General features: G+C 41.7%; 1 long non-coding RNA gene across 1 annotated transcript; it reads right to left on the bottom strand.

Moving 5' to 3' along the window:
• Positions 1-3,231: 3,231 nt before the first annotated feature.
• LOC136355966 (uncharacterized) lies at positions 3,232-4,020 on the bottom strand. Its single transcript, XR_010740572.1, has 2 exons — positions 3,572-4,020; positions 3,232-3,462 (listed from the first exon to the last, which is right to left on the bottom strand). It is a non-coding gene; the product is annotated as an uncharacterized lncRNA (long non-coding RNA).
• Between the last annotated feature and the right edge of the window lie 6,634 nt (positions 4,021-10,654).

Raw genomic sequence — 10,654 nt, 5'->3', positions numbered from 1 at the left:
ACATAGTAGCACATTAGCTCAATTTATTTATATGTTAGTTTATTTTATATGGAGGGGTTTAATATATTAGATTTTAATCCCTAAATGCAATTAGGAACTTGGGGCAATATCGATCTACATATCGAATTAAATACTCCCATAATTCTATTATATATAGAGAGAGCTCAGTTTATTTGAATGACCATCATTTCATGTGTACTCATATTATGGCACCCACCTACATTATTCAAATATTTTAATATTTGATAAAATAGGTTAATAATAACTTTTCTTTTATTTGATTTTAATATCTTGTGCATAATTATTTGTAGAATTAAATATATTCTTGTAAATTATATTTATTGCTCAAATGTAGTTCTTTTCTTTACTTTCTTTGTGATAATTTACGGTTTGGCAAGCAATAACAACCATAACATCTGGCATGATGCAAAAAGTTTTAAAAAGTTCGAAATTTTAGTGATTTTTAATGTTGGGAATTTTCAGGATGTTACACTCCGTTGCCCAGTAAAAGAATTACTTAAAATTAATTACTCAAGAACATATGAACATCACTATATGTTTTATCTCGTCAATATATATTGCTTATGTCTAGTGAAATTGGTAAAATTTTAACTGAAAAAGGTTCTGAAAAACAAATTTGACAGGTTTAAAATTTTTTCATCCAAAAATTATGTCTAGTTAAATTTTAACTTAAGCTTATGGATTGTGAGGATGCATATGTCGAGTAAAAATTTTGTTGGCGCTAGCTCCAGACATCGACTGCGGCGCGTCGTGGAGGTGGCCGCCACTACTCCTCTTTGGCCATCAGAGTCCGAGCTCGCCGCCGTGCGTGTGGGGGCGCCGCGGTAGCCAGATCTGCCGCTGCCTTGCCTCTCGCCCGCAGTCACCCATCATAGCCATGCTTGCTGTCACCCGTGCAAGATCCGCGCCGGGTCCGCTGTCGCGCCGCCCGCATCCGCGCCGGATAGCGGCCTGATGCGCCACCTCCTCGCCTCCAGCTCGCAGTCGCCATTCTGCCGTGCCGTGGATCCGCCGATGTCACGCCTACCGTGGCTCGGCGGTGGAGGTGGAGCCGTCGCGCCTCCTGTCCGCGGTCGCCCATCACAGCCGCACCCGCCGTCACCGGTGTAGGATCACATGTCACTAGTTTAGTAAAAAAATAACTGTTGGCACTGAAACATGGTTTCTCTCCCGTATTTCATATGGTGGCAATATTTCCACTCACTTTTATTAGTAGTATAGTCCATTGTAGTAATTATTTTACTAATAGGTATTCTTTAACTTAGTTATAAAAATAACTTTAATTTGCCCAACAACATTATTAACATTTTCACATGGCATACGCAAACAACATTTAGTAAGTCACGCAGCCGTTCGAGTTGAGAGGGAAAAAAAGGGATGTTGATTTTTTTTACAACAGTCAACAGGTAGACTACTCGATTGAGCTGTGATTCAGCTTGGTAATAACCGATTCATGGTAAAAAGTAGTAGTAGTAGTTCTTTTTGCTCCACTGATGAATCACATGTGTTCACACGGTAGAAAAGAAAAAAAAAAAAGAAGAGAAGACATGGCCACATGGGTGACTGTCGGCGGCATCCAGATCAAGAAAAGGAACCAGCGGGCGGCGGCTGTGGTTTCGTCGTCCTAGTCTCAGCTTCTCCCGCCGGCGGAGAAGATGACTGAGGTGGACTTTGTCAGCGCGTGCTCCCCTGGCGTTCACCGGCACCGATTCCATCGGATTGGGTTGCGTCCTCTTTCCCTCCCGAGCAGGACCTGACGACATGGAGCTTGGTCGACCCCCGCAGCTGCGCTGGCCGCCTTTGCCTCCACTCCTCCACCGCATCCTCTGGCCCAGCTACCTCAAGACGCTCGGTGCAGAGATCCATCCTACGGTGGTCGAAGAGGAGGACAACCAAGAGGTGTGCACCGGATGGAACCCCCGTCCCTGTGGTTGCTGTTGGGATACGCGTAGGCTACGATAGCATAAATCAAAAATTTCTATCGCGTAAACCAGGAACCATGTAAGTATTAGATCATAGATCGTTACCACTCGACGCGCTGCGCAGCGGAAGAAGACGCTGAGAAGTCGAAGGAACTCTCGCGAAGTAGCGCGCGTCGATGTAGAGGAAGTAGTCGGTCGCACCGGCTCGACCTTCTCCTCCTCGTGCGTTCTCCTCGCCGTACTCCTACGCCGATCAGCACCGCAAACCAGCGGCGCCTCTACCGGGATCCACACGTACAGGGACGGAACGCCACGTGCAGATGTGCTAGCACCCGCGCGCGGATAGGGTTTTGCTCGGGGAGGGAAGTGACGGTTAGGGTTTCTCACGTGATGCAATGCCTCCGCCGGTCACACCCCTCACGAATAGATAGGATCCATCACTCGGGCCTCCAAGGCCCGTAGGACTCTTATTCGGATCCCTATCCGAATTAAGCTCATATTGGATCTCTATCCAATCCCCTTATTCCGGTCCATTAAGCGTGCGACACTGTAGGTTCATATATACTCGGTTGTAACCCGAAAACTCGTTTTCGGTCCACGCGTCAACAGCGGCCCCTAGCAGAACGTATTGACCCACCGGGCATACATAAAGATCATATCAGCTGAACCTCTAGTGTATACTTGTATGAACCCCTTTGCCTCACGATATCGATTAAGCTCAAGGCTAGATATGCGCCATCCTCTAATAGCTAAATCATTCACTCGAACCTGTTGATAGATTATATAACTTGTGATTGACTCCTCAATCATCGTTGGCATGGCCATATACTTCAATAATCTACAACATCGAGGGGCCTAGAGATATCTCTCCATAGGAGGACAAATCCCATCTTAATTATTCATATCCCACTACATGTTTCATAGCATACCCGAAAACTATTTTTATAACTACCCAATTACGAAGTAACGTTTAGCAGTCCCTAAGTAAACTACTACACATGTTGAGAACCATGATAATCTCAGGTCTAAGGATTCAACACCAACACTCAATGAGATCACTGATGACACAATACATATGGCTCTTGCAGTGTCTCATTTTGGGTCTATCCAACAACATGTTCACCAACATGTGTCCATATTATTAATTTGGTATTTCTATACCATGATCCATGAGACATGATTATCAATTAATACATGTGCTGATCATATAAACATATTTGTTCCACATATGATATTTGATCAGGGATCCTTTAGGAATAGTAACAAACAACATAAAAAGAGTCTCATGAAAGAATCACATATTCATTAACCAATAAGGAGTTATCTATTTCAAGGAATAAAGTCGGATAAATATGTAAACATAGTATGTGATACAATCATCTCTATGATTGCCTCTAGGGCATATCACTAACAGTTGCCTCCACGGTCCTGACGCCAGCCGCCTGCATGCCGTCTCCTCCCGGGCCACCGCAGCGCCGATCTCGCTCCCGCCTGCTCCTCTCGCCGGTGGCCAGAGATGCTCCCAATCCAAAAAATATGGGGAAAATTAGAGAGATGTAATGGTGGATGGTTGTTGTGCGAAAAAATAGGGAACAATATTAAAAAAAATACTACACTGGGGTTCGTACATCTCCTCCACCATCGATCCTACCACCAGCCACCTCCTCCTCCCTGGATCCTGGCTCCTGGTCGGCAGTTGTAGAGACGGTCGACCTAGCCGGCCTCCAGCTCTGAGCTGCACGGCTGGTCGGCTGCACCTTTCATGGACGCTGCTAGCTGCTCGTGGGTGATGGCCAATTGGCCATGACCCTGTCACTGGCCGTCAACGATCATGTCCGGTGGAGGCAAGAGACACCAGATCCCAACACCGCCCCCTTTCCCTGCTTGCGTCGGAGCAGGAGGCTGCCGATGGCGCCGTGGCATGGCAGCGATGGAGAGGGCCGAGCACTTGCACCACTTCCCCCACACCTACTCCCATCACCGGCGATGGATCCGACGCCCTTTCCCGTCGCTGGATCGTTGACAGGCGGTGGATGGAGGAGATCCCTGATCCAGAAAATACGGACAATTTGGTGGAGAGAAAAAAAATATACGGTTGTAAAGATGTCATAAAAGATATAAATAGAGAGAAGTTATCGCTCTTCCCGGAAGAAAAAAGCCTAACCGGAAAATGTGGTGAAGACGATAACTACGACCGTTTGAAATGACTAGTCCCTGAAGAATCACTACTGTATACACTGTAACTGACAAAAAAAAAGGGCTCATAATTATCAATTCATTGCGTGCCGAGTTAAATAATAACTCGATGGCAGTTAAAAAATAACTGACCTATTCAACATGGGAAAAAGAAGTTGGTTCCCCAAACATTTATTTTTTGGATATTGAGAATAGAATATGAAAAACAATTATTTTTACAAAGGATATTGAGAACACAATATAATAAGAAAAAAATTTTTTTGATTACATAAACAAATTAGAAAATATAAAATCTGTGACGTGTAACAATCAGGGGATAGTTATGCTAACTTGAGTTAAAACATAACTCAGTAAGTTAACAAAAAAAATATAGTACAAAAGAATGTTGTCTCATGCGTATTGAAAAGAAAACATACTCTGGTTGGGAAAACTGTTTAAAAATGTTAAACTGAGTTAAAAAAAATACTCCATATGCTAAAACTTAACTCTGTATGTGCTCATGTGAAGTGTTAGTTAATAAATTACCATTGAAAATTGTCTACATATATAGTTGGCAGCCAGGCGGATGTGTACTAGTCAAAAATTGACTAACATAATCAACGTGGGTGGAGTCTGAAGGGGGGTGGGGGGAGGGTGCTCAGTGGGTGGGTCTGGTCACTGTGTTAGGTGCCGTTTAATATGTAGCACCTTAAGGTCCCATATATATATATGTGTATATATATATATGTATATATATATATATATATATATATATATATATATATATATATATATATATATATATATATATATATATATATATACATATATATATATATATATACATATATATATATATATACATATATATATATATCTACATATAGATATATATACACACGCGCGTATGTATATATAGTATATACATACATATATACATTGCCTTAGAGAAGAGAGACTAAGAGAGGAGAAGTGACCGCGCGCGCCGCGGGGGGCGCGACTGGTCGCTAATCAGCGCCCCCCGTCAACAGGCCCATTAAGGATGAATTCTTTGGTCACTTTCGCAACTCATCCCCTCGTGTTTAGTACGCGCAAAGGAAAAAGTACACTGAAGGTCCCTCGACTTCTCATCGAGTTATAAAATTGTCCCACAACCGCAAAACCAGATATATGCCATCCCTTAACTTACAAAATCATTCATTTTGGATCCTTCGGTAGTTTTGACCCCGATTTTAATCTACGTGGCAGCTGAGTCAGTGTAGGACCCACGTGGGCCCCACATTATCAGGATGCCACGTCGTGAGTGTTTCTCTTTTCTTCCTCCTCCTCCTCTCTCTCTCACTCCTCTTGGGGCAGGCCGGCTGGCGGTGGGGAGGAGGTTGCCGAGGTGAGGAGCTCTGACGGCCGGCCGGCGTTGCGGCAGCGGCGATGCGGCGGCGCCAACCGCTACGGCCGGGATATGGGAGAACTCACCTGGAGGATGGATACACTTAAACTGCAAGCATGGAACATGCAGCACACGCTGGAAGATCATGTTGTGCAGTCACGGGAATGGCAGCAGCCTGTTGATGCACAGCCCGTAAACTTCAACACTATGATGCAACAATAGCAAGCTAATGGCAAGCGTTTTACCACTACCAGGGATTTGATATCCATCATGAGCCATAGCAAGAAGCTAAGCTTGGGGGAAGATGCCTCTCCCCTACTAAGGTAACTTGTATCACATTGCATATTTCCCTTTCAACTTGTATGTTTAAATTTTTGCATGCATTTGTAAACCTAAAAACAACATAAAAATTTGCAAAACTAAAAATACAAAAAAGATAGGTTAGATTTAAGATAGGTTAAATTTAATACGCTAGGTAAGACATGCTTAGTTCTTCATATTGAAATGATGAATAGTTGCTCTGTTTTATATCTCTCATATATGGTTCATGGTTAAGTACTCTCTCAAAAATTGAATAAGAGTAGCCAACAATTATCCGGGAACCTGAGGTAAGTGAGCTGCACTTTGCTGATCTGAGTCTAGGTTGTTGCGAGATATGAGATAGTAAATAAGAGTTGCTATGAACCTGTTCTAAGTTTAACTTGAATTCCGAATGTTTTATTTTCCAAAATGATAAATTTGAAAGTTCCTCATTTGATATAAATTCCTATCAGAGCCAAAAATATTCATATTGATTAAGCCATATACATTTTGGTTACTTGTAATTCTATTGAACTTTGTCAAATCTTTGTGACTTGTGTAGATACTTTTCATGCTCTATGATCAAGATCATACACCCACATATATGCACGCATATGCTAAGCTTCTACACTGGAAGATATAGCATCCATATCATCTACCATATCCATGTCATCATTATCCACAAATAAGCTCTCCATCCATGCTTCCTTTCCAAAGAAAAATCCTTTGCAAAAATAAAAGAAAAAAAAAGAGGGAAAGGTATGGCTATGAGAAAAATAATAAATTCTTGCTATCCCAAAAGTGGAACATGAAAAAAAAAGAAAAGGAAAAAAAAGAGAAAAAGTAGCCATACCCTTTCTATGAAAATTAAAGGATATTTTGGAGGAAAAGCATAAGCACAAAGTTGAAGCATTTTCTTTACCCACATTTTGTTTCCCATCATATTTTCCACCATATTATTCACACACACTTTGCACGATCTTGATCTTGTGTATGATTAGTCATCTATTTTAGTCGAAGTTTTTGACTTAGTAATAAATATGAATACAAGTATGCCATGTTTGATCCCTACCAAGCTCCACATATCAACCTTATAGTAGGAATCAAAAAGACAAATCTGGTGAGGAATCCATTTTCATACACTTTGAGTGATCTAGAGAATCATTTGAGGAACTTGGCTTTCTTTTGTAAAAATCATTTGAAAAACTCCCGGAATAAAAGTTGAATAAAGATTGGGTAACTAGCGCTCTAACTGATGTTCTATCTCTCAACCGCTCAAGACAAGGAAATGAAGTGTCTCGTGGGAATCAGGGGTAAGGGTAAGCCACCGTGCCAAACTTATTTGATTTGAGAGAGAGAGAGTACCCATACCTTGCATCTGTTCCTTTCGTCCTGATCAATAACCAAGTCTTTGTTCCTTTCGTCCTTTACTCGGGACGAGCAAAGGTTCAAGCTTGGGGGGTTTTGTTGATGGTCATTATCAACCAGTTTCGACTGTCAATATTACCTAGTTAACGAAGACTGGCTATGCTTGCAATGCATAAATTCCAAATAAAATATCTACTTCCACTATATACTATGCTACTAACTTGTATGCAGGAGAAGCACACATGAGTGGAGGAGAATCGACAGAAAATAGACAAACGATCAATCAGATGCGGTCGAGGATTAGACTTATGGATAGGTGGGCTGAGAACTGAGAAAAGACATGATCAATTAAGCTCAAAATTCCATGTTTTGGATTGAGGAGCAAATGAGGAGTCGGGCTACCAAAAATTGGGGCGTTTGGGCCATCACAGCCGTTCAGGCTGGTGTTTGGCGTGGACGCTCCGGATGAACTCCTGATGGAGGTTGTGGGGCATTTCCGACAATTCCCATGCTCTACAACCGTCATACCTGCCTATTTAAGGAGCTCTCATCCTCACTTCACAACACACACTCAAGCAAGGATTGAAGCTCCATTTCTCCAAAGTTAGAATTAGTATAGTACCAGTGGAATAGAATTAGAGTAGTACTGAGTCCGCGGAAGCTTCGGGAAGTTTGGTAAAGTTCTTAGCTTTTCCTTTCTTCTTTTGTAAGACTTCCATTTTATTAATATAATATTTCTTCTTTATACAAGTTCAGTACTTTATTCCAATCATAGAATATAAGTACCATTCTTGGTTTATTTATAATCAGTATAATCTTAGTAGTTAAACCTTCTGGGATTTGCATTGATGATGGTATAATGTCTGATTACCGGGTCATAAGTCTGCTCTGGCTAGGCCGAGAGCTATGGCCCAGGGACTTAGATGCTCTGCACTGATTGCAAGGCTGTAGAGTAATAAGTAGTAACTTAAGCATAGGGTTTAGGTTATCACTTATCATTATTTGGGGGGTATATTCGCCGAGAGAGTAGCAGGCCGCTGATGGTGACAGTTCAGTATGGGCGTCTTCCCCGCAGTTTATATTCCTATATACAATTTCCTGGGGTTGGATACACCTCTGTATCCTACTTCGGTTGGAGGGTTATCATAGGTTGTCGTAAGAAACTCGACAACCCGGGGTAACTTTGCGATGCATCGGGAGGGCATAGCTGAGTTCCGGCTTAGCTATGCTGCATTGTTAAAGGGGTTATACTACATAGAGTATACTAGTTAGAATAGACTATGATGTTGTATACTAGAAGTACAGGAGTGAGACATTTCTTTTCTATTTCCACTTAGTCATATTTAGGATAAGGAGGAGTTAGCGGAATCCTTAGCTGTGTGTCACTCTATCCTTAAGCTTAACTTGCCCCTGCATAGACCTTAATGTATACAAGTAATATATAAACTATTAGTATAGTACTCTCTTATCATATCTTCCCTTGGGATAAAATAAATACGATACCTTGGAATACTCCCGGGTGAAATGCTACGATGGTATATCCGTGCGCTCGCGGATCATTTCTGTAACCATAATATACCAAGGTTATTTCTAGTGCTATTGCTGGGAATTATATTTCCAGTAGTGTCGCTAAGAAATACCAACAGAGTGCTACGAAGAAGATCGAGTGGATGATCTCAACCGACTGGAAGAAGCTCGCGAGGCGGCATTAATCTAGTCGGCTCGGTATTTACAAGGGTTGAGGCGCTATCACAATCGCAATGTTAGATCACACGCGTTTTTAGTTGGAGATATGGTCTTGAGGAAAATTCAATCTACACGAGATCGGCATAAGTTATCTCCCTTGTGGGAAGGGCCATTTATCATCTCTGAAGTTACTCGGCCGGGTTCTTATCGACTCAAGCGTGAAGACGGTTCAGTCGTTGACAATTCTTGGAATATTGAGCACCTTCGTCGTTTTTATGCTTAGGCATTATTTTTGTACATTACTTCCCTCTTTGACTGCCAACATCAAGTTTTTCTTGATTTAAAAGTCTTGGGCTATCATAATAATAATAATGGAGTTTGATTTTTATCAATGCAATTTGCTTACTCGATTTATCATTGCCTTGTTTGGTTTTTGGCTTAGTTAATGAGGACTGAGAGTTTTTTTTTGACAACTTTTGCGGGTTATAGGCTCAATAAGGTTTGGCAAAAACTTTTAAGAAATCAAAAGCTAAGTTTAAATTCTCAAGCATGGCATAAATACATCAGTATTGTCCAAATTGAGGCTCCATCATTGTTGGCGGCTGTTAAATGCCGATTCTATACCGCCAACATCTTCATAGAGATCAGATAATAAAACATCCAACATAGTGATAGGTGCTTAAACTCACATATTCCACAAGTGTTAGTGTATATTTGTATGCAGATGTAAACCCTGAAGTTGGGAGGAAATATAGACTAAAGTGAGGAGAAATATGTATCCATACAAGGATGGGTTGTGAACTTCATCAAAACATCAGTGAATCCACCCAAAACTCCGAGAAATGGATAGAAGAAGGTCCAGGGAGTCCACCGACCGAAGGCCAGGCCAGGAGGGCCCAGCCCTGGTTCGGCCGAACCCCCCTGATCGCGGTTGATCCTGGGGTTTGGCATGGACGCTCCAGATGTTCTCCCAATGAGGGTTGCGGGGCAGTTCGGACATTTCCCCTTCTCACAACCGTCATAACTGCCCTATAAAAGGACCTCACTTCATTCACTCTCACACACACTTCCAAGCTTGAGCTGAATTATAAGAGGCTCTATTGTACTATATTGTATACTAGAATAGGAAGAGAGTAGAGTAGAAGAAGTCGGAATAATTCCGGAGCTGTCGGTAATCTTCTCCTATTTCTTTTATTCTATTTATTACTCTGAATTCAATATAATATTCTTCGTAAGTAATTTAGATTTATCTTGTGAGAATTATCTCTTGGTTAGTTCCTAAATAGTTTACGGGATTATTGTTCACTATAACTAACTAGAATATAGTGATTGCTTTGGTTAGTTATAAACACTAAAGTGTATATTAATTGCTTACTCGTGGTGTTTAGGTAACTGTTATCCAGTAATTGCTGCGTATCCCACAGTACCTTTGAGGTAGGTGTATAGGTGGTGACAGCCCTCGAGATCACTTAAGTCCTCCCTATCCGAGTATGTAGTAGAGCGACATCTGGGAACAACGGGTTGCTAGTGCCTGAAGTATTGCATTAGGATGAAAGCTAAGCTTTCCCTAAACACTGTTTCTCACTAGTAAATCCTCTCTATACTGGCCTATCATTTGCTTGGTGTCCACACATGTTCCCTTGGATTCGATACCCTTGGAATACTCCATAGGGGAAGTGCTACATCGGTATATCCGTACGTTATGGATTTTATCTGTGACCGTATCAAATACCAACAAGCATCCAGACTACATCATTAATCAGATTCAGTTTTCTCATCGTCAGAATCTTTAGAC

The sequence above is a fragment of the Oryza sativa genome, chromosome 4, assembly GCF_034140825.1.
Source record: "Oryza sativa Japonica Group chromosome 4, ASM3414082v1".
Taxonomy (NCBI): domain Eukaryota; kingdom Viridiplantae; phylum Streptophyta; class Magnoliopsida; order Poales; family Poaceae; genus Oryza; species Oryza sativa.
This window is presented reverse-complemented; position numbering and strand designations above follow the sequence as displayed.